The sequence below is a fragment of the Cryptomeria japonica genome, chromosome 5 (genome assembly GCF_030272615.1).
Source record: "Cryptomeria japonica chromosome 5, Sugi_1.0, whole genome shotgun sequence".
Lineage (NCBI taxonomy): Eukaryota > Viridiplantae > Streptophyta > Pinopsida > Cupressales > Cupressaceae > Cryptomeria > Cryptomeria japonica.
This window is the reverse complement of record NC_081409.1, coordinates 321,363,642-321,389,949: the sequence shown is the minus strand read 5'-3', so window position 1 is coordinate 321,389,949 and position 26,308 is coordinate 321,363,642. Positions and strand designations below refer to the sequence as shown.

General features: G+C 35.6%; 1 long non-coding RNA gene across 1 annotated transcript; it reads right to left on the bottom strand.

Annotated features, from left to right (window-relative positions):
- Nucleotides 1-19,725: 19,725 nt before the first annotated feature.
- On the bottom strand, nucleotides 19,726-25,908 carry LOC131062520 (uncharacterized). The gene is made up of 3 exons (XR_009110906.2): nucleotides 25,757-25,908; nucleotides 20,341-20,416; nucleotides 19,726-20,030 (listed from the first exon to the last, which is right to left on the bottom strand). It is a non-coding gene; the product is annotated as an uncharacterized LOC131062520 (long non-coding RNA).
- Nucleotides 25,909-26,308: the final 400 nt, after the last annotated feature.

Here is a 26,308-nt window from a genome sequence, read left to right as displayed (position 1 = left end):
TTTCAAAATTAGAAGGCGGCAATTCGGAAGGGGCTCTAGGACAGCAAGCGGCTAGCGGTTCAAAGAACACAGTGGAAGGTAAAGTATCTTCTAGAAGGGACCTCAAGAATCCGACAATCCCAGAAGATCTTAAGGGGGGACCCAGTTTGAATGGATATATTGGCAAGTGGTCCCCTCTGTTTGGGGTCAAACCCAAAGGTAAGTCTTCACTGCCCCTGGTTAAAAATACCTCGAATGTGTCTCAGGGAAAGTTTTCCATCTTTGTTCCAGACCAAATCATAGACCATAATATTGCTAGAATGGAAAATACTTTGATTGGTAATTTTTTTGGGATGAGACCGAATATAGAGATCGTTCGTGGATTTGTTAAAAGAAAGTGGAACTTGAAAGGCCAGGTAGATGTGGTTACAATGAACAAAGGATGTCTGTCGTTCTCTTTCTCTTGTGAGGAGGATATAAGAAACATTCTCTGTAGTGGATCCTGGGCAATAGGAAAATATATCATGTACATCCAGAAGTGGTACCCTAATGCGGGAAGAGAAAAAAAATTTCTAGTTCAAGTTCCAGTTTGGATTAAACTCCCTGGGCTCCCAATGGAATACTAGGAGGAAGATGTACCTGCAGGAATAGCCAATACCTTCGGGGATCTTATTACTATTGATCATGTCACGACATCCAGAAGAAGGCTTATTTATGCTAGGATTTGTGTAGGAGTTGGACCTGATACGAACATGCCAGAGGAGATAGAGATAGAATCTAAACTTGGGAAGTGGAGATCAAATATTGTTTATGAATCAATCCCTTTTTCCTTCTTTCATTGTAAAAAAATAGGACACTAGGCTAAAAAATGCCCAAATAATGAGGTCAAATCTCATCCCCAAGCTAAGGTTTGGAGAAAAGTAGACAACTCTTTGAAAGCTTCGGATTCTAATAATCTAGATCAGGAAAAACAGTCTCAGGTTGGAAGGACGGAGGTAGAACTCATCAGTGAAATGGGAAATGAATTGAAGAAAGGAGATAGTAAAAAAACAAATCATCAAGAGATGGAGCAAAGTGGCAAGGATCCAAGGCATGGAGAAAGAAAATCTAAAGACAACAAACAGAATGAGGAATCAAAAGAGGATAAGACAAAGTTAATCTCAGATAAGTATGAGAGTAATGGAGATAAAAAATCCAAAGGAAACAAAGAGGAAGGAGATAATTTTAACCTAGTATCTAATTCTCTTGAATTAGATAAAGAAACGGATTGGATTCAGGATGCCCAACCTGATAACATTCTGGATCAAGGATTGTCGGAGATCTCATTAGCTTCTCTAGTAAAGGTAAAGCTGATATTTCCAGAGGAAAAAGAACCAAAATGGGGAGATGAGGAAGACATCAAAAAGGCACTGGGGAAGTGTGAATCAAAGAAGGAGGAAGAAGAAGTAGCAGAGGACAAAAGAAAGAACAAGCAAAAAAAAAAAGAATAACAATAACATTAATAATAGTACATTGACTAGAAACACCGAAAGCAGGCTTGGGGATGTGGGGGTGCAACATACTTCTCCAGGAAGACATTCAAATGCTAAAAAGAGGTTAATGGAAACAACCAGGAATATTGCAGATGGGACTCAAAGAACCATATTTGAGGCAGGTATTTCTAAAAAACCATGAAGATCATCTCTTGGAATATTTGAGGATTGAACAGTCCTCACAAACATGATTTAGTTAAAAGTATGATTAGAGACAAAAACACTGATATTTTTTTGATTCAAGAAACCAAAATGGCAAAAGATAAAGTAGAAAGTTTGAATATGTTAAAAAATGGAGGAGTTAGTGGAAGGATCTCAGAAGGTGCCTTGGGAGGTATTTTTACTCTCTGGAACAAAAACAATGTAGAAGGATAGGTGCTGATTCAAGACAACAACTTGGCTTGTATCAGATTTAAGCATCTTAAAAATTGCACTACTTGGGTCTTAACTAATTTGTATGCTCCTAACACTAAGACCGACAAAAGTGGTTTGTGGAGAAATCTTACTTTGTTAAGAAGTAGTTTTGCTGATGATAGCTAGGTTATTATGGGAAATTTCAACACCCCTTTGAAGGAAAATGAGAAAAAGGGAGGGAGTCAAGCTAATCTGGACAGTAGATTAGACTTGATGGACTTTATTAACAATAATTCTATCCATGACCTAGAGCTACAAGGAGTTAAATTTAACTGGACTAATACAAGAAGTGGCGAGGATTTAATTCAAGTTAGACTTGATAGAGCTCTTCTATCCCTAGATTGGTTTAACCTTCATGTCTGTTCTTTATCTTCTCACATAAGGGCAGGATCAAATCATTACCCAATTGCCTTTACGATGGAGGCAAAGAATAGAAGGAGGCATTTCCCTTACAAATTTTAAAGAATGTGGACTAAACATCCGGATATGGAAAGCAAGATTAAGGATTGGTGGTAGGTCAGTATTGAAGGAAATGCCATGTACAGAGTGGTTAAAAAGTTGAAGATTGTAAAAGAAAATGTTAAGAAGTGGAATAAGGAGTTCTTTGGGAATATCTTTGCCTCGAAAGACACAATCCTCTTAGAGCTAAAGGATATTCAGGATGAGATACAAAATAATGGTTAGACTAATACTTCAAGAGATGCTGAAGATGTTATCCTTATGAGATATCATGACATAATAGCCAAAGAAGAAACCTACTGGAAACAAAGATCAAGAAATGTTTGGTTGAAGGAAGGGGACATGAATACTAAATACTTCCACATGTCCACCCTGAGACATAAGGCCATTAAAATAATATCTCAGATTAAAGTGAATGGAAGAAGTGTTGAAGAAGAAGAACCCATGAGTAGGGCTGTTATGGATTTTTTCTCCAATCTACTTGCTAAGGATCAGAATTTGGATATGCAAGCCCAAAAGAATCTTCTAGATTGCATTCCTACAATCTTAGGGGATGATCAAAATTCTCACCTAATTTCTATCCCATCCCATGATGAGATTTTGAAAGTTGTCAACTCCTTTGAAGGCAACAAGGCCCCAAGCCTGGATTGTTTTCTCATGTTCTTTTTTCAAATGTACTGCCATATTATTGGAGATGATGTGTCCAGAGCTGTGAAAGAGTTTTTTGGTGCTAGAAATTTTTTGAAAGAGGTAAATGACACTTTTATTGCTCTTACTCCCAAAAAGATGGGGGTTGATTCTATGGATCTCTTTAGACCTATAAGTCTATGCAACTCTCTTTATAAGATAATTTCCAGGGTTCTAACTTCTAGAATCCTGAAGTTTCTTCCCTCTATCATATCTCCTCAACAAAGTGGTTTTGTCTCGGGTAGACAAATCTTGGACTCGATCATCTCAGTCCATGAAAATATCCATTCTTTGTCTGACTCTAAAAAAGAAGGCTTTTTTCTGAAGCTTGACCTATCTAAAGCCTATGACATAGTGGATTGGGATTTTATGATGGATGTGCTCTCTGCTTTTGGCTTCGGCTCTAGAAGTATTAATCTTATCAGACAATTAGTTTCCTCGTCTTCTTTCTCTATTTTAATGAATGAATCTCCTTCCCCTTTCTTTAAAGCCTCTAGAGGACTCAAGTAGGGAGATCCCCTCTCCCCGGTTATCTTTATTATAATGGCGGAGTGTCTAGGGAGATGTATTGGGAAGCTGGTTGAGAAAGGGAAGTTTTGTGGATTGAATCCATCTTCAGCAGATCAAATCTATTCTCATTAACAGTTTGTTGATGATTCTATAATAATGGGGAAAGCTACGGTACAGGACTCTAGAAGTTTAAAGAATGCTTTGGATAGTTATGGTTCAGCTACTGGACAACTTATTAATTGGTCTAAAAGTTTTGTTTATTTTATCAACACCTTGGAGAGAAGGAGGATTAAAATAAGTAATATCCTAGGTTGTCAATCAAGGAGTCTTCCTTCTTCCTACTTGGGGCTCCCCTTATGCGATGATCCACTTGACACTTTTTTGGGAGCTTTGGTGGATAAATTCCACAAGAAGCTAACTAACTGGAAGGGTTCTCTTCTAAGCCAAGATGGTAAGGTCCAGCTGCTAAAATCTACTCTTAAAAGTATCCCTCTTTATGCCATTAGTCTCTTTATAATTCCTGCCAAGTATGCGAAGGCTATTGAAAAGATTCAGAGAACTTTTTTATGGACAGGGGTTGAGGAGAAGAAGAGAATGAATCTGATTGCTTGGAATAAGGTATGCAAGCCAATAAGAAAGGGAGGACTGGGTCTTAGAAGAATAAGAGACATAAATGAGTTCTTTGTGGCCAAGCAGATTTGGAGAGGTATACAAATCAGGGAGAGTGGAAACTGATATGGGACAACAAGTATAAAAGACAATGTCCAACTCTTCAAAGCTTCCTTAAAGCGGAAAATATTCCAATTGGCTCCAACATTTGGAAAAATGTTTTTAGAACAAGAGACTTAATTGCCAGAGGTGCAAAATGGAAAATGGGGAAAGGGAATCTTATCCAATTCTAGGATGATTCTTGGTTGCTAGAGTCCCCTTTGACTGAAAATCCTGAGTGGAGTAGATATCAGAACCAGAGCAAGGAAAGATTTGGTTCTATAGTGGGTGATTACTGGGAAGATGGACAGTGGAAGGATTTATCTCAGGTGGATCACTCCTTTGGAAGTCTGAACAAAGTTATGAACTCTATGGTAAGGGTTGAAGAGGAAGACCAATTAATTTGGAAACTCACAGCAAGTGGTACATTCACTGTGGCTTCTCTTTATTATCATCAGTAATCTAACATGGAAAGCCCATGCTAGGCTAAGGCATGGGTGAAAGGCCTCACCCCTAAGATTAACATTTTTTTCTGGACAACCCTTCAAGATAAAATTCTAACAATTGAGAATATCAAAAAAAGAGGTATGAGCATGCCTAGTGTTTGTACTCTATGTAAGCAGAATGAGGAGACCATTAATCATATGCTCTTTCATTGCCCTTTCTCTGCTGATGTTTGGGGAAGATGTCTGGACCACTTAAAAATCAGTTGGGGCTTCCTAGAGTCGATTCAGGAGGTGTTCAACTCTTGGCATCATCCTTCAGGGAATAAGTCTACTACTTTATTGTGGAAACTTGCCTTACCTCATATGTGCTGGGGTATATGGAAAGAGAGAAATGATAGAGTTTTCAGCGAGAAGGTAAATCTAAGGCTAAAATTGTGTTTGAGAAAATAAAAAGAAATATAGTGGAAAATATGAATATCATAGGAGGCATTGATAATCCTCAAGACAAGGATGATCAATTTATCTACAATAAGTGGAGATTAAAGGGTCGAGAGAACTTTCAGATCAATCCTAGAGAGGGTGTGATATGGGTCAGCCCGCCCAATGGGTGGATGAAAATTAACTTTGACGGTGCTTCAAAGGGTAATCCGGGTGTTGCAAGATGTGGAGTGGTCCTTAGGGACGAATAGGGAACATGCAAAATCATAAAAAACATCCCCATAGGAAATCATACAAACCATGTAGCTGAAGCTATGGCGGTTTATCATGGGATGATCCTTGCTAAGGAAGCCAAATGCACTAGAGTCTAGTGTGAAGGAGATTCATTGAACATAATCAACTGTTTAAATATGAAATTCCCGCCTTCCTGGTCAATTAGCAATGCTATTAAAGCAACTAAGAAAATTATGAAGAATTTGAAATGTGTGTTTTTACACATGTGTATAAGGAAGCCAATTCTTGCGCTGATTGGGTTGCCAACCTGGCTTGCCAATCGGAAGACATCATTACTAGTTATGGTGAACGCGAGATTGCAAGTGAAATGAAATCCCTGCTTAATCTAGACTGCAGCCAGGCTAGGCAACGTGGTACTTTTAATCATAGTTTCTAATGCCTCTTCCACTTTTATCGATGCAGGGTTATTTCGGAGGTAATGAGCATTTATATAGGTGTCTTCTCATAATTTTCTGGCATGAATTCTAGGCATTTTTACAGGTCCTCCACAAAAACCAAAGAAGAGGTTTTGAAGCCAAGAGAAGGAATTTTAAGGAAAGTGCAAAAAAAAATGGGAGGTAATAAGAAAAGATTCAAACCCACCTCTTGCTCAGACTGGACAAAGAACAACGAAGTGTGGGATATCCTTTAGCAGGGGGGGTCTATATGTGTTCATGGAGAGGCTAAGTGGGAAAGATCCCATGTAATGCCTCGCCAGAAACCCTAAAGGAAAAACATCACAATCTATGCAACTAGGGTGAACTAATTTTTTTTTTAAAAAGAACAAGTGTGAAATTATAACCATTGCACACCTAATAACACAATAGAAGTCTAACACATGATTCCCTAAGGGTCACCAATGAAGATTACTTCGTAAATTATATTAACACCACGGAAAAACCTACTGTACAACTTTATAGGAAAATTAAATGTTTAGGATAAAAATTCCACAATGAAAGAATTCAATGTACTCCAAAGCAATCATTTAATATATACAAAATAATTAAGTAACTGAAATAACATGCATTCCAATGTTTCTCTGTTTTACAATATTCGAAAATACATGTTTACAAAAATACACCATGAATTAATATGTTACAAAATGAAGGTTACATAAAAGTTTCGATACAAGACCTCAAGGTTTCAACTGAACAATGGTTACGAACAAGAGCTGGTACATGAACCACGAACCAAGAACATCAGCAAAACCCTTCCTCGCCTAAAGATACATTTTAGAACATCCGATGGGAAGTGGCACTACCACCCGACCATGTGATCCCGAAATGGAACCACTCCACTGTGCTAGGAGATAGTAGAAAACCCTCAAACAAGAAAAATAAGACAAGTACGAAAGAAATACATGACTCTGCAAACATTCATGTGACTCAACTCACAAACACTAGTGACTCTAAGGAGAGAGTGTCATTGCATAGCTTAAGATGGATACCATGGTACAGCCTCCTAGGTCCCGACTCTCTGTCCTGATAACCTCTCCCCGCTTTCAGCTCCAATTAAGTCTCATGCGGACCCTACCAATCCTTTCATGAAGACAAGGTGGTAAGTTTGCCATTTCAAGCCTTCTCATAACATTATGAGCCCTATACAAGCACTACACCTATGCACGAGGCACATTATCTTAATTAATGTTTATCTCACCCATCCCAAATCAATTATTAGGTTATCACTTTTTATCCAACTTTTGACGGGTTATCCTGTCATCCACTTCGGGCACGGCCCCCGCTCGAAAGCCACTCTCTCTCATAGGACACTACAGGAAAGGTCTCTCTACGAGAAGTCTATGGCAAAACAGACAACCATACTTAATCCTAACAAACCACAGGTGAAGGATACACGATTTACTAACCAAAGGTTGACCATTTGGACAAAACACACAATGGCTCACATCCATAAAGTTATACCTCGACACCTGACCAAGGAAACATAGGACACAATGATAATGCAACAAGAATTGGAATTTAAACTTGTCAGAAAACACCATTTACACATGATCCTAACACATACAATCTTTCCTTAAAACAGTCAAATGCATAGACAACTTGCATATAAAGACTTCCAGAAAATAAGAATTACAACTATATTAATACACTATTTAATAAGTCATAAACCTAATGTTTCAATAGTAAGCCATTACTCCCCAAACTCTCCTAGAGAAGCAACTAATAAGTCTTAATACCTAGATTTTGATTTCAAGCATAAATTTCTTTCATATAATAATAATAAAAAGTGTACAATATGTTCTTAAACTACAATATTCTAATCATTTAAACAAAATTCCACTACTATAGCGAATAACTTAATTAAATCTAAAACCCTATGATTTTTCATTTAACTATCCCAAACGACTAATAATACCTTTCCATAACCATAATATAACCAAGATCATAATCATAACTTATAACAAAAACTTCCATAAATAATAAGCAAAAACTAAAGTAATTCCTGACCTCTTGTAATCTTGACCGGTTTCCAAGACCTCGACACCCTTCCGCCAAATAGTAACGTTCCTTGCTTGTTAACTTATCTCCAATTCACTCCCAACTCTATCTCAAATCTATCTCTCTTTGATACTTCAAAAGTATCCTCTCTATCTCTCTATCCTATTCTATTTTACTCCTTCCTTCTATTCTTCCTTCTATTCTATTCTTCCTTCTATTCTATTCTTTCCTCTACTCTATTTTTTTCCTCTACTCTATTCTTTTCCTCCCGAGGTCTATCATCCTTCCTTGGAAGCAAATGAATCTCCCCCTTCCTTCCTTCCTCCCCACCTCTATTTATCCTAAAATTCCCTATGACTTCTCCCCACTAAGAGGCTTGATGATGGTGATTGATGAGGAGTCTTCAATGAAATGCGTTGAGTTTCAACTTGACTTTATCTCAACTCATAATTAAACTAACTATTTATCCATACTTTACCCTACATGTCTAACATGTTACTGCAGTTCGTAGAGCATGGATCAGCTATGCAACTCTCCCTATCGATGGTTTTCCTATTACTACGACACACATGTCCTCTCATTCATTTCCCTCTGTAGTTATAAACCAAAGGTTGTGGACTTCTTCCATGTTACTACCGTGGAAACTATTAGTCGGTATAAATTCGCATGGAAGGAGGGAGTTATCATGGACGAGATCATTGCTTATGCTGCCAGATCTACCCACAGTCTCCACGTTATCTGTTGACCAATCCTCAATTGGCAGTCGATGTTCATCATGGAGTTTGTTAACTAAATGGGAGGAGCGGTCGACGTCTAGTTAAATAGAAAAGGAGAGGGGTCGGCAAGTTACAAACAACTATCAAACACTTGAGTGTTTGTCATGGGCGAGATTATAGTTCTCGCTGCCAAGTCGCCCTCTCTTATACCACACATGCCTCGCATTTAACCTGCCATCACGGTGTCACCTGCTACGTAGTGCTTGGAACAACATTACCCATCGAAGTCTCTGCTTGCAACGTGGAGCATGTTTCGTCGCAAGAGGAGGAGTGATATGATGTTACATGGGATAGCCAACGTGGTTTTCTACTTGCTACGTGGAGTATGCCTTATCGAAAAGGAGGAGGGTCAAGTTTGGTTTAATGAAAAGGGAGAGGGGTGGTCAGTGGTAATACCGATCCCTCCCTTTTATATAAGGGGGGTGGTCGATATTACTATCGACCACCCTAGTTTTATTACTTTCCAACCCGCCACCTCCATTATTCCAAATTTTTAGTTTTTAATTTATTTTATTTTAATTTCTATTTTCTTAATATATTTTTAATATTTAATTAATGACTTTCAGTAATATATATATTTAAACAATAATATTGTTAATGATTAATAACCCTTTTTCAATATATAATAATATATACTATACATGACTTATTTTATTTTATATGTTATATTAAAGAAAACCTAGTAAAATAGGACATATAGATAATAATTGAATTATATATATATATATATTACACGTTCGATTTATTAAATCTAATGTAAAAAGTATATTAAATATGGTATATATAATTCTAATTTATATACATGCATATTAAAAAACATAATAGTTCAAATTGACGATATTATCTAATGATAATTCAATCACTTAAGCATTATTTAAAATAACTACACATAATTAACAATCGCCCTCGTGTATATATATATATATATATATATATATATATATATTCAAACAATCAAGTCGCAATTATCGAACTGACATGCATAAGAAACTCATATATTTGTAAACAATGTTAAGACACTAGATCGCTTAACCCCTTTGTTTTCTTCCAAATATAAAACTACTTTTTACTCTTATAGACGAAATAAACGTAACAATTACCAATGACACGCAATAGTTAAAAACAATAAACACACAAACTGATCAAGCATCAAGCGACTTCTCATAAAGGTCAAACAACAAAACACGAAGTTCAATGACTGACAGGACGACTAACTGACGACACTCACCCAAGTGTAACTGAACAAAAATAGGGTCAACTACTATCTCCTCCACTTCCATCGGAAAATATAAGGCACACTCAAACCTATGAAGCCAGGTGAAGACGATACCCCGTACCTACCCGGTACTTGTACCTGCAATATCCTGCATCACCGAACCACACATGCGTCTATATAATATAGAAAACACTGCATACACACCGATGAAGGAGAATCACGATGTTCCCTGTCTCACCGAAATGAGTGAAGGAAAATCGTCTCCTTGCATCCAATACACTCTCAGACACACAACATACATTGCATAGATAAAGTAAAGTGCCAGTATATAGCAATAATCCATAAAATGCCATAAACCACAAGTACTAAAATACTGCAAATAAATTATGCATTCCATCTCCATATGAAGCATGAAATAATGTCATATAAGTCTAAATAACAAAACATGGTAATGTATCCACTGAAAACAACAAGAATAAAATATGAGTCCAAACGAGTAGGGGTACTACATTCTCGCCCCCAAAACTAGGCTTACTCCTGGAAGCCTAAAACAAATAAGAATTCAACTCTCGAAATAGGTTTTGCACCAGGAACCAAGTCTATGTGAAAGTCTATGTCTCGATTTGGAGGCATACTCGGAATATCCAACAGAAATACATCAGCATACTCTCAAAGAATATGGTGACTATCAAGAGCAATTTCTCAACTCTTTTACTCATCCATGTCCTCAAGAGTAACTGCAAAAAACTAACACCCTCTACGCATGCACCGCTTAAGTTTCATAGTGGAGATCATACGTAGGGATATCGGTCTCTTAACTCCAACAATCTCCACTTTCTTACCTAGGTCATCTAAACACTCCATTGTTTCTTGCGACAATCTACTATGAGAAGATAGCCAATCCATCCCCAACAAAATTCCATAAGTACCCAAAGGAATGACTCGAAGGTCAACTGAAATAACTATGGTTCCTAGGTCCAACTCACAATTGGGAACAAAGGCATCTATGGAAACATAGACACCTGTAGCCAACTCTACTGGCCACCTCCCCTAGTTTTCTTAACCATGACCTAGCAATGTATAAAGTAAACGGTTCAGACCTATGGCAAGGATAAAAAAAGGGAAACACAAACATTAAGACCTAAGCAAAAAGGTCAAGTTGAATAGGCTCACTACAAACCTAGAGTACCCAGTGTTGAAACTTAAGCTTTGATACCAAATGTAATGCCCCGCTAGAAACCCTAAAGGAAAAACATCACAATCTATGCAACCAGGGTGAAATATTTTTTTCTTTTTAAAAGAACAAGTGCGAAATTATAACCATTGCACGCCTAATAACACAGCAGAAGTCTAACACATGATTCCCTAAAGGTCACCAATGAAGATTACTTTGTAAATTATATTAACACCATGGAAAAACCTACTATACAAATTTATAGGAAAATTAAATGTTTAAGATAAAAATTCCACAATGAAAGAATTCAACGTACTCCAAAGCAATCATTTAATATATACAAAAGAATTAAGTAACTGAAATAACATGCATTCCAATGTTTCTCTGTTTTATAATATTTGAAAATACATGTTTACAAAAATACATCATGAATTAATATGTTACAAAATGAAGGTTACATAAAAGTTTCGATACAAGACCTCAAGGTTTCAATTGAACAATGGTCACGAACAAGAGCTAGTAAATGAACCACAAACCAAGAACATCAGTGAAGCCCTTCCTCGCTTGAAGATACATTTTAGAACATCTGATGGGAAGTGGCACTACCACCCGACCATGTGATCTCGAAATGGAACCACCCCACCATGCTAGGAGATAGTAGAAAACCCTCAAGCAAGAAAAATAAGACAAGTACGAAAGAAATACATGACTCTGCAAACATTCATGTGACTCAACTCACAAACACTAGTGACTCTAAGGAGAGAGTGTCATCACATAGCTTAAGATGGATATCATGGTACAGCCTCCTAGGTCCCAGCTCTCTGTCTTCGTAACCTCTCCCAACTTCCGGCTCCAATTAAGTCTCATGCGGACCCTACCAATCCTTTCATGAAGACAAGGTGGTAAGTTTGCCATTCCAGGCCTTCTCGTAACATTATGAGCCCTGTACAAGCACTACACCTATGCATGAGGCACATTATCTTAATTAATGTTTATCTCACCCATCCCAAATCAATTATTAGGTTATCACTTTTTATCCAACTTTCAACGGGTTATCCTGTCATCCACTTCGGGCACGACCCCCGCTTGAAAGCCACTCTCTCTCATAGGACACTACAGGAAAGGTCTCTCTATGAGAACTCTATGGTGAAATAGACAACCATACCTAATCCTGACAAACCACAAGTGAAGGATACACGATTTACTAACCAAAGGTTAACCATTTGGACAAAACACACAATGGCTCACATCCATAAAGTTATACCTCGACACCTAACCAAGGAAACATAGGACACAACGATAATGTAACAAGAATTAGAATTTAAACTTGACAGAAAACACCATTTACACATGATCCTAACACAGACAATCTTTCCTTAAAACAGTCAAATGCATAGACAACTTGCAAATAAAGACTTCCGGAAAATAAAAATTACAACTATATTAATACACTATTTAATAAGTCATAAACCTAATGTTTCAACAGTAAGCCATTACTCCCCAAACTCTCCTAGAGAAGCGACTAATAAGTCTTAATACCTACGTTTTGAATGCAAGCATAAATTTCTTTCATATAATAATAATAAAAAGTGTACAATATGTTCTTAAACTGCAATATTCTAATCATTTAAACAAAATTCCACTACTATAGCTAATAACTTAATTACATCTAAAACCCTATGATTTTTCATTTAACTATCCCAAACGACTAATAATACCTTTCCATAACCATAATATAAGCAAGATCATAATCATAACTTATTACAAAAACTTCCATAAATAATAAGCAAAAACTAAAGTAATTATTGACCTCTTGTAATCTTGACCAGTTTCCAAGACCTTGACGCCCTTCCGCCAAATAGTAACATTCCTTGCTTGCAAACCTATCTCCAATTTACTCCCAACTCTATCTCAAATCTATCTCTCTTTGATACTTCAAAAGTATCCTCTCTATCTCTCTATCCTATTCTATTTTACTCCTTCCTTCTATTCTTCCTTCTATTCTATTCTTCCTTCTATTCTATTCTTTCCTCTACTCTATTCTTTCCCTCCTGAGGTCTACCGTCCTTCCTTGGAAGCGAATGAATCTCCCCCTTCCTTCCTTCCTCCCCACCTCTATTTATCCTAAAATTCCCTATGACTTCTCCCCACTAATAGGCTCAATGAAGGTGATTGGTGAGGAGTCTTCAATGAAATGCGTTGAGTTTCAACTTGACTTTATCTCAACTCATAATTAAACTAACTGTTTATCCATCATTTACCCTACACGTCTAACATGTTACTGCAGTTCGTAGAGCATGGATCGGCTATGCAACTCTCTCTATCGATGGTTTTCCTATTACCACAACACACGTTCCCTCTCATTCACTTCCCTCTGCAGTTATAAACCAAAGGTTGTGGACTTCTTCCATGTTACTACCATGGAAACTATCAGTCAATATAAATTCGCATGGAAGGAGGGAGTTATCATGGACGAGATCATTGCTTATGCTACCAGATCTACCCACGGTCTCCATGTTATCTGCTAACCAATCCTCAATTGGCGGTCGTTTCATCGTGGAGTTTGTTAACTAAATGGGAGGAGCAGTCGACATTTGGTTAAATAGAAAAGGAGAGGGGTCGACAAGTTACAAACAACTATCAAACACTTGAGTGTTTGTCATGGTCGAGATTATAGTTCTCACTGCCAAGTCGCCCTCTCTTATACCACGCATGCCTCGCATTTTACCTGCCATCACGGTGTCACCTGCTACGTAGTGCTTGGAACAACATTACCCATCGAAGTCTTTGCTTGCAACGTGGAGCATGTTTCATCGCAAGAGGAGGAGTGATATGATGTTACGTGGGATAGCCAACATGGTTTTCTACTTGCTACGTGGAGCATGCCTTATCGAAAAGGAGGAGGGTCAAGTTTGGTTTAATGAAAAGGGAGAGGGGTGGTTGGTGGTAATACCGACCCCTCCCTTTTATATAAGGGGGGTGGTCGATATTACTATCGACCACCCTAGTTTTATTACTTTCCAACCTGCCACTTCCATTATTCCAAATTTTTAGCTTTTAATTTATTTTATTTTAATTTCCATTTTTTTAATATATTTTTAATATTTAATTAATGACTTTCATTAATATATATTTAAAAAATAATGTTGTTAACGATTTCTTAATAACCCTTTTTCAATATATAATAATATATACTATACATGACTTATTTTATTTTATATGTTATATTAAAGAAAACCTAGTAAAATAGGACATATATATAATGACTTTCATTAATATATATTTAAACAGTAATGTTGTTAACGATTTCTTAATAACCCTTTTTCAATATATAATAATATATACTATACATGACTTATTTTATTTTATATGTTATATTAAAGAAAACCTAGTAAAATAGGACATATATATAATAATTGAATTATATAATTATATATATATATATATATATATATATTACACGTTCGATTTATTAGATCTAATGTAAAAAGTATATTAAATATGATATATGTAATTCTAATTTATATACATGCATATTCAAAAACATAATAGTTCGAATTGACGATATTATCTAATGATAATTCAATCACTTAAGCATTATTTAAAATAACTACACATAATTAACAGTCGCCCTCGTGTGTATATATATATTCAAACGATCAAGTCGCAATTATCGAACTGACATGCATAAGAAATTCTCATATATTTGTAAACAACGTTAAGCCACTAGATCGCTTAACCCCTTTGTTTTCTTCCAAATATAAAACTACTTTTTACTCTTATAGATGAAATAAACGTAACAATTACCAATGACACACAATAGTTAAAAACAATAAACACACAAACTGATCAAGCATCAAGCGACTTCTCATAAAGGTCAAACAACAAAACATGAAGTTCAACGACTGACAGGACAACTAACTGACGACACTCACCTGAGTGTAACTGAACAAAAATAGGGTCAACTACTATCTCCTCCACTTCCATAAGAAAATATAAGGCACGCTCAGACCTGTGAAGCCAGGTGGAGATGATACCCCATACCTACCTGGTACTTGTACCTGCAATATCCTATATCACCGAACCACACATGCGTCTATATAATATAGAAAACACTGCATACACACCGATGAAGGAGAATTGCGACTTTCCCTGTCTCATCGATATGAGTGAAGGAAAATCGTCTCCTTGCATCCAATACACTCTCAGACACACAACATACATTGCATAGATAAAGTAAAGTGTCAGTACATAGCAATAATCCTCAAAATGCCATAAACCACAAGTACTGAAATACTGTAATAAATTATGCATTCCATATCCATATGAAGCATGAAATAATGTCATATAAGTCTGAATAACAAAACATGGTAATGTATCCACTGAAAACAATAAGAATAAAATATGAGTCCAAATGAGTAGGGGTACTACATCCCACAATTACCAACTATTTCATCAAGAACTGAAAAAATGGCAAAATCCTGGTCAAGTCCCAGATGATGAATGTTGATGAGGAGGTCATTGCTGAGGCTAGATGATGATTACCAAGGGCATGAAATTTTATAAGGACTGCAACATATCAGATAAAGCAGCGCACAAGTTCCCATTCACAGATGATGAGGGGAGAAAGATGGTGAAAATCGACAATTCCTACCATGCCCCAAAGAGGATATGCAGGCCATGGAGGTTTGTTTTATTTGCTTCTATCGCCTACATTACTTTGGATGGTAGTTTTACTAGAGCCCAGGTCATCACTTTGTCCTTCTCAACCATTTTTGCCATGGGGAAAAGGTGAGCTTGCCTTATTACCTAGCATGTTCTATGGACCATACTATCAAGGAGGTTCAGAAAGATCCCAAAGGTGATCATGCCCTCCACTGGGGCTTATGGTTCTCGTTTATAAAATGCTTAAGGGGAAATGCATTGAAATGCCTATTAAAGGCAAAAATGCAAGAGATGAGACTATAGAGAGTGAAGCCAGCGGATTCAACTTTGATTCAGAGACTGAGGGAGATTCAGAAGAGACTAGTAAAAAAGGGAGGAATAAGGCTAAGAGGAAAAGGATTGTGGCGGATTCAAACATTTCTGAGTCTGAAACTAAATCCTTTGAGAAAAAAATTATTAAAAAAAAGAAAGGGAAAGCAATTGGAAAGCAGATTTAGAGGAAGAACACTAAAAAAGGAAATAATAAAGACATCAGTCATGTTCTAGTTGATTCTGAGGCGGAAGTTGAGGAGAACAAGAAGGATGAGGGTTAGGATAAAGAGGGGGATGAAAACCCAGTGATGGGCAACATTGAGGGTTTGAACACCATAAGTCTGCAAAAGGAGGATAAAGGGGATAAAAGTGGTATCAATGATTATGATATTATAAAAGCTTTCTGTGTTACCATCGGAACCATGGTGAAGGATATTAACAGTTTGAAGACTGATATGATGACTATTACAAGAGTTACGCTTGGTGATAAATCCCTAGCAGAACATGTTAAGGAACTGGTTGTTGTACTTCACAATGCGGAAGCAATTGAATGTATGGTGGGTAAAATCATAGCAACGGAAAAAAAAGGTCAATGAGATGGAAGATAACAAGGAGATTAAAGGAATGAAAAATAAAATGAACAATCTGGGTAGCAGGATCGACAGACTGGAACTCATTGTGTTAAGAAGATTGCAGAACAAAATTTTCAGATCCTCAAAGCTTCGGTGGATAACATGAACATCCTGATCAATAGATTTGAGAACAATGCAGAGAAGGATGGTGACAAAGATCAACCGGACAAGAAGGGTCATGAAAAGAGGACCAGAGCTAATACAAGGACCAAGGGCGACATCAAAGGTTGTGAGCTAGAGGATTTGAAGACCTCGACAAACAACATGAAACAAATGGTTGTCCATGCCGAGGATATCATGAAAAGTATTTAGGTCTATGTCTTTGTTTCTGTAGGGGTTCTAGGTTCTGTCTTTTTGCTGTCGTTGTGTTGTCCTTACGCTGTCTGTTTCTGGTTTTTTATGTTATGTAAGCTGATCCCTTTTTGTTCGGGTGGGATCTTTCTAATTTTTGAAGTGATCAGGAACGTTTCTTTCATGTTCTTCAGATCTCCTGGCTTGTACAAGGTTTGGGTACCTTTCAAATACCTGCTTTTACTTAATCAAAACATAAGGAACATGAATTTGATAAACTATTTTGATTTAAGATAGATCAATATTATTTTAGGAACATGAATTTGATTTAACATCTAAAGATGCATTAGTATAAGTTCCATCAAAATCATAAAAATAATCATGAGAGAGAGAGAGAGAGAGAGAGAGAGAGAGAGAGAGTAGATAATGAATAAAATGACTCCACTGATTTAGATAATGAATAATCATCTCCTCTAGACTCCACTAAGGGCTCATTCTTGATTAAGATTTGTTTTTAGTTGGCATTTTGGGCCATCATAGTGCATTTGTATGTTTGTTATAGAGAGATGGATGATTACAATACCTATGATAGTTGTACTTTGGGACCCATAATAGTTGACCATCTTGTCATGAGAGGCTTCTAATCATAGTTTAATGGTAGCGTTGTGTAGTTACATAGTTGGTGTTATATTCTTGGTTGGATATCATGGTTTTTCTCTACCCTTTGGAAGATCTTAGTGTTTCCAATAACTTATTTGATTGGGGAGGACTATGCGTGAATTGGAAAGCCTATGCTTTTTGGTTCCTATAGTGATCTCTAGTTCATCTTTTCAAAGAAGGCAACTTCCATGGAATTACAATTTAGTACCCTTGCAATATTTAACCATTATCTTCAATTAGGCTACCACTTTATATTTTCAACTTGATAGGAATCGATTCAACTACTCTCTTTCGATTTTAACTAAATCCATTAAAGTCATAAGTTATATCTATGAACTTGTCAATACATGTACTGCTTTGTTGTGTTCTTTGCTAGAAACATGAGATGATTTAGTGATCGCAACTAGTAGTACTACACTGAGTTGAAGCTTGAATAAACAGTAGGTTCTCTACTCTTGGAGGAGTTAAAACAAAAAAAAACTATTTTTTTTAAAGGATGCATTGGTTATTAGAGGAAGATAAAATGATAAAGCAAAGAGAAAAAATAAGAAAAAGGACAAAGCTCCAAATCTAAAGTGAGATCTAAGTCTCTCAATAAATCCTATGTTAAGCTTTATAATTATGTCAAGAAAATCCACATAAAAATGAATGCAAGAAAAATATTACAAGAATGAATTAAATGATGATTTAGATTCAATAAATTATTAGGATGACAATAGTGATATAATTGTTATATAGTTGGAATGCATATATGTGAGGATACATGGATGATTAAATATAGAGTTTCTTTCCACATGACATTCTAAATTTCTCATTGAGGCATAATTTTACATTTAGTGTAATATTTTTTAAGTTCAAAAACATCTTTAGATGCACATTGCGACATTGGTAGAAGGTGGACTTTAGGAGTAGTTGAAATTTAGTATAATAATGTCATTTTAGAAACAATTGGGATACTTCACCAATAATGTCACTTTGATGACAAGTTGAAACTTTGACAACTTTTTATGACACTTTAACAACACTTAATGTTACTTCAATAGGTGCTAACATTTAGTGGCAATCTCACACTTTGGCAGCCATTGGACTTTATGGACATACTACCTCTAGGTTGGAATTTAATATCTAGCATCTCAATGACTCACCCTTAACATCTAAAAGTTCCATAAGGTTTTAAATAAATATACTATGGTGTAGCATGAACACATGAGCCACATTAGTGAAAAAGAACTTAGATATTTGAAAAATAAAAATCTTGTTGAGGGATCAACTAATTATTTTTTATTTTCGCTTTTGTGATAATTGTATATATGAAAAAAAATGTTTCTAATTTTATTTGAGATATACTTAGAGTGGGAGAAGTACTTGTAACTAGAATTGAAATCCAGGGTTTCTTATGCTATTGCTCAGTTATACTAAGGTAAGCAGATGTTTATCTCATGTGGGGAGCATTATCGACATTAAATCTCATTTAAAGAATTCAATATAGTTGCATATCTTACATCAAATTCAATATAGTTGCATATCTTACATCAAATTCAATCATTCTACAAAGAAAACACAAATCCATATCACATTATATAGGCATGATTTGCAATAGCTTGAAACTTAGCTGATGTTAAGCTCAAAAGAGAAAAGAAAAAAAAAACTTTCTTATTTATCACAGTTGTCAAAGTTTAAATACCTCAAAACATCATTTATGTATGCTTTTGGGGTTTGCTTCATTGTACAGTTCTTTAAGGAAAGCAAATTAAAATCTATAATCAAGACACAAATTTCAGACATCTTGTAAATATAGACATGTACAAGCATGCAAAAAGATCAATTATCTTATACAATTTAAGCTAGAATCAGTTGTAAAAAACCTAGATATAATCTAAAAGAATCTCTATTTGATACTAAATATACAGCAAGTAAAGCTTCTGCAAATTTCAATTACGAACAAGGCCACTAATTCAAATGTACAATTAGCACACAAACTTCAGACATTTTGTAAATTAACAAATGTAAAAAGCATGCTAAAAGATCAATTATCACCGACCACTTAGCTAGAATCAGAATTAAAAAAAGCTTAGATATGGTCTAAAAGAATCTCTATTTAGTACTAAAATGCAGAAAGTATAGATTCTGCAAATTTCTATTATGATCAAGGTCACTAAATTGATTACAATCTTATTCAGAAGTGCCTCATGATGATTAATAAGACATACTCGCCGATACTATCATATTAAGTGTTCAAACTGTAGATGTCTATTGTTAATTGAAAGTTTACTTCCCTTCAACTGGCCAGAAGCTTGTCTCCTTGCCAGCTTTCGTGACAGTTTGCAGAACTATCTCAGGTTTTATATTTCCTTTCACTGTCACTTTTTGCTCTTGCAAGTTCACATCATATGATTGAACCCCTGAAATCAACCACAATGTTTGTTGATTAGAACATCACAATGCAGGAAATCTACTTTAAGATACACTATGATTTGCTGAGTATCATTTAAGGTCTACAATGTTGATTTCCAGTAAATCCTGCGTGGCTCTTTAATGTCTGGGAATTGAGGCGCCAAGCTGTGCTACTGTATTCAGGGCATACTCACCCTGATCCCATCAGGATTCAAAGAAAGAAATTAAAACTTTTCAATTTGATTTGGTCCCAAAAATTCAATTCTAAAGTTATGGTCAAAAAGGGATATTAAAGTAACAAGAGTGTCTTGACATTACCTTCCATTTTGCTGAGCACTCGCTTTACAGCTCCAACACAACCTTGACAGGACATAGCAACCTTCAATACAACTGTCTGCATTGCAACAATTAAAAAGACACATATCATGTTTTATACTCAAATACGGACTCTTCAAGTCATTACCATGGAAATCTTTAAGCAATCAATTCCAAGTAAATAAGAATACACATATACAAGAACACAAAACAGCTAGAAAAAACTCAGAATAAAACTTGTTAATTTGAGTCAACGTGAGAAGGATGGACAAGCCATTCAGTTAAAAACTCATATTTAAATGACTTTAAGGCATTTAAGGTAAAGATTTCAGTTTACAGACCATATCATATTGAGTTAGCAACTCCAAGAAGGGAGTTCCATGGAGGGGGGTGCAGCTCTTATTCTTAATGCACGGGTGACTTCATTCAAGATGTAAAATGTATCTAGAATTAGAGAGAAAAATCAGATTATTGAACTCAAATAATCGGAGTGGTCAATTTATTAGAGAAAAGTTTGTGAGGGTGATGTAAACAGGGGCCTAGAGGTTTGACTTACATGCATAGATTTTTTGGGATCTTTTGCTGACAATTGGCTACCCTTTGACGAAATATTTATTATTTTTCAGAAAAATATGCAGGGACAGGTTTCTTTGCAATATCCTCTAAACTTGCAAGGGCAGAGGCAAATTATATTTGACATAGCAGCATTTAAAATAAAACTCTCTAAAATTATTGAGCATTTCCCAGAGAGAAAACTTAGTAGGCTCCCTTCAACAGGACCACTGCCCAACCATCATCATTACTGCTCTCATTTATGGCCAGTACCCTTATGTGTAATTCATAAATAAAGCATGACCAGAAACAGCAACTTCCATATGATAATTTGCACATCCTTACATTAGCAAAGTTCTTCTAATCTCCAATAACAGAACAGCAAAACATGCAAGCACAATACAACACAGGATACAAGTTATCCAAGATATCATAAAACTGGTTCTCTTCAAGAGGAAAATTATTTTGTTTCTTTAGAAAATGTAGAATTCACAACAGCCTTCTGTTTGAAACTTGTATGTGTACAAGCATTCACAAGTTTGACAATCTTACTGAAACTGTCAATCAGAAACTATATGTGTATCAAACAAAATACATCAATTAGACAATGGAAAAATTAAGTCTAAATTCCTCTAAAGTGGTCACAATAATTCTTTATTCATTTTAAATTACAACTTCTGCTGTAGCATTTTGCCCCACAAACTATGAACCCCAAAAAGATTAAATACATGTACAATAAATCATTAAAAGACACACAAGATCAGAGGAATTTCCTGTTATGAAGATTCCAGAGGATTCCAATTCTAGGTAAATCTGAAATGTACATGACAACACTCTTTTTTTTTCCTCTGGAGGAAAAGCAATAACTTCTTCAAGGGCTAATCACCCCAAAGGTTCTCATCATCATCTTGCACCATTTTATGCCCAATATTCTCATTATTTGGGAAAACAGAAAGGAAGAAACCCAAAAGTTATAAATTTATCATATTGAATGCTAGTTCACATTACTGGCAATCCCTACTAGGCCTTATGAACCAAAATTCTAGGCCATTGGAAAGGATTAACTTTTGAGACCCTAACTGCAGATTTTGTACAAGGGTAGCTGTGCCACACAATTGTACACAACTCCTATTTTGACGAGGATGAAAAACAAGCTGATCGTGGAAGTGGAGAGACACCAGATGCAAATATAAAAGAAGCAGAAAAGTAATAATGTAATGTGCTGCATCTGAATTAGGTAAGAGAAACGTGTTATATTTAATATAAAATTATAGTAAAAGAACTAAAGGAGCAGCTGCAGCAGTTTAGATTTGCTTTTTGTTGTACAATGTGTTTAGTTTCATTATAAGCATATGTTTTTGTTGTTCCCTACAGCTATTTAAACTTGATGAACATAGGAAAGTGTGGACCACACCATTTCTACTGACATGTGGTGCTTGAACTGAAGGCTATGATAATTTTGCCCATCATTGAATGCATATTTAAATAGTATTTAGTTTCCATAATTAGTGTAATCAGCTTCAAGATATTACTTTGGCAGTTTCTCCAGACTGAGGACTCAGAGAAAAAAACATTTTTCCTAGTAACTAACATCATGACATTTCAGTTTTTCAGGCCAAATATATGTTGAAATGCTTGTAATTAAATAACAACCACAAGGTAAAGGCAAAGTTAACAATCCATGGCATAATGAGCATAACCAAAGCAGTTTAAAGTTGGTCCAAGCAGCCCATTGTTCAAATTCGTTGAGTCCAATCTGTTCTGCCTGCATGTCTTTGTAAAACATTTTTGGTTACAGCTTATTATTTCATAGAATTTGAGACACCAGTTCTTACAGCATAAAGGTGATTTTCTATGAATGTATGAAGGAAGGGTTCGGTGCACTAGTGACCTTGTGGCTTTTGAGTAACTTGACAGGAATCACATGCAAGGTAACAGGTGATTTCCTAGAGGGTTTCTGATGCCCGGTATTATTTACTATCCTGATTTAGTGAATCTTGTCCGACACTACATAAATGCAGTCCCAAGTGTCTTTTTTACAGGTGAGTGATATTTGAATCAGTAATAGATCATCTGAGCTATCTTTCACAAGATAATAAGATTGGAACATAAGGATGAAAATATAAGTAGTTGCTAAAAAAGAGTTGAACCTTGCATCGCACAGCCAACTCACTGATCATATAGCAAGGTGTAAAAGTCTGCTTCATCCAAAATCAACAGGTTTTAAACTAGTAAAACATGGGCATTGAAGAAAAGATCATTGTTTCTCTATGTGTGAAGTAAACTTAAAGGCACCAAAAAATTCATGATGAGGTAAATCAATAATGACTTCAGGGCAACAGGGACCAAAAGCTTGCTGCTTTAGAACACTCATTCAAAAATCATGGGCAGTTTGCACAAATGGTTAACCTAATGCTTCAAGATGCTATCTTATGGAAGGTTTCTATCAAATACTTGTTGTGGCCACAATGTGCATCCAAGATGAAACTGCTCCTAGCTCCCTGATTAGCGATGTTCTGACTCTTAGGAACATCCTATGTAGATATCTTCCCTTGCTCTATCCAATGCTTCTCATGAGAAAAGGGAGAGGAAGCTGTAAGCAGATCTTACAAAGAAACAAACATTGCAAAAAGCATGGTGATGCTAAAATTACATAAATGCACACACAAGCTTTCTCTGATTAAAGACCAAAGGATGAAAGGAATCTTGGATGAGGAATGCAAAATGGGTCAGTTATCCTAATCATGCTGAGCAAAGCGATTACGAAGACTCAGAAAGTATGAAAAATTCAGAGATATTCTTGCAAGTGTTACAAGAAAAATGGGAGAAGATCAACTTGTAGCTTCTTTATATTGTGAGCAGCAATTTCTGAAGCTAAAAAGAGAGTTGAACATTGGAGTGCAAACAAGCGAATATCCCAATATTTAGGGTGCCTTTGATGGCTTTCAAATGAGAACTTTACTCAGTGTTAATATTGTTGTGAAGCTTATCTTTTCTCAAATGAGTGTATGAGTTTATTATGAATTCCATGCATATCAAATATCACTAAATAAGACCACCTTGTAGGACATGAAACAATTACCAAATTTGCAGAGGAATAGGATTTAATCTTGGCCATTGTTTGAGGTTCAGAGAATATGCTTTATGGAGTTCATTGATGCTACCGTTGCATCTCTATAATTATTAGATAAGCATTTGTGAAGTTTGTAACATATGTCATTGATAGTACATCAGATCTCCAGACAATATCATATTGAACCAGCAACTCGAAGGAAGGGTTACCATGGAGAGGGCTGCAGCTCCTACTTTTAGTGGACAGGTGGTTTCAAATTTTCCTGCAATATTTTAGTTGATATCTTCACCCTGAAAATTTGAGTGGTGATTTTTTCAAAGTAAAGTTTGCGAGGGTGCTGCATAGGGATTTACCATACCTACAGAGGCTTGTTTCGCTATGTTCCTGCCAAATTGATACAGTATTTTTCAACTATTTCTCAGAAAAATAATGTGTTGACAATTTTCATCGAATCTCCTGAAAACTTGGAAGGGCTAAGGTAATTTTTGTTTGGCATGAGTCCATGACATTGTTTCAAAGAAAAAGTTTCCTCAAATTATTGAGCAACATCCACGGAAGTCCCCTTCCATGGGAGCATTGCCTAATCATTATAATTAACACTCTCGTTTGGTGTCAATACTCCTATACGTAACAAATAAATGCACCACAACCATAAACAAGGCAACTTTCAAATGAAAATTTGTCATCTATACTAAACTAAGGCCTTCCAATTCCCTATGATAAAGCAATAAAATATGCAAGAGATCAAAGGCTGGCCCTTCTTATAAAGAAATATATCTAAATGTTTAAATCGTAAAGATTTCTTAATAAAACTGTGTATAGCTTTATTTGCATCCTGTTTTAATGTAAAGACAGCTATATACAATTTTTCTACAGATGCTTTACAGTTTATGTCATGGACTGTAAAAAGGCACATGTTTTTATCTTTGTTTATTTAGGAAATTAGCATACACAACAGCTTTCTATTTGGCACTCAGTTATGTAGAAGGGTTCTGAATAAGGTGAAATCTCTAAATCTAATGTAAAACATCAGTTTATTTATCTGAAAAAATAAAACTAAACCTGAATTTAAGCAGCCTCTATAACATGGTACACTGCAAACAAGACAATTCAGCAACTAAAACTCTTCCTTTATTTTTAAATTACAACTTCTACTATATAATTTTACCTTCCAAACTTTGAACACAGAAAAAAATAAAATGTACGACCAATAAATTACAATGCGCAAAAGACCCACAATTTTCTGCTAGTTAGCTAGTAGATTTTACTGAATTATCAACAATTCGAATGTTGTATCCAAATAATTCTTGGTTCTGATTATCTGAAATGCACACAATCACACAGACAATTTTAACAAAGAGAAAAAGCAATAACTCTTTTAAAGGCTAATCATATTGTCGGGAGCTTCCATAGCTGAATCACTTCGAAGTTCTTCTTGGTCTGTCTTACCCCATTTCAGTATCTCATGTTTCTATAAGAGGCAAAAAGTTAAACTTGTTTACATTGAAAGTACGCCATTCATTCCCATTACTGACGATCTCAATTATACCTTATGAAATCAGATACCCCGATAAAACTTCAATTCCTTTAACTGGGTATCTCAAAAGTTCAGTGAAAATCAAAACATGGATACTTAAGCTTATTAAAAATTGGAGCTAAATAGCCACCAGCACCTCTACATCTCATTCAACAAACAAAACCAAAAAAGCTTCTAAAAGTTTTAAAAGAAATTTCCGACTTACAGAACCAGAAACCAAAATCATATTTACATTAAACATATGCAGAAAATCATACCTCAGCCATTGCAACTGTCGATATTTGACAGCCAATTCGCGCCCTGCAGTTCTCGATGGTCTGAAACAAATGAGACGACCCTTCTATTTATAGTACTCCCAAGTTGATTTTATTATTTGTTATTCGGAATGTTTTTTTAAGGCCTTACTTTTGTAGTAATTAAGTAGGGCATGTGGTGGGAATATGTTTACCATGCGTCGCGTCACTTCTATAATAAGAAAAGAAACAGGGATTTAGGCCAACTAAATGACAATGGATTTTCTGATCGTGAAGGATGGAATATATTCAAGTTAATAATTTGAACGTATTTAGTGTGTTCCTCCCATGTTTTTTTTTTTTTTTTAGAAATTTGACTCTTTTATCTCTGGAAACTTCAGCAGGGTCTACTTTGGGTTTTATTGGGTTTTATATATTAATTAGTTAGAATGGGTTTGTGAATATTTAATAATAATAATAATAATATTTTTAGTTTAAATATTTGTAGATTTTTTTAATAGTAGTAAGAATAGTGTTATAATTTGAATTTGGAGGTTCGAGGATGGAGATCTTCTA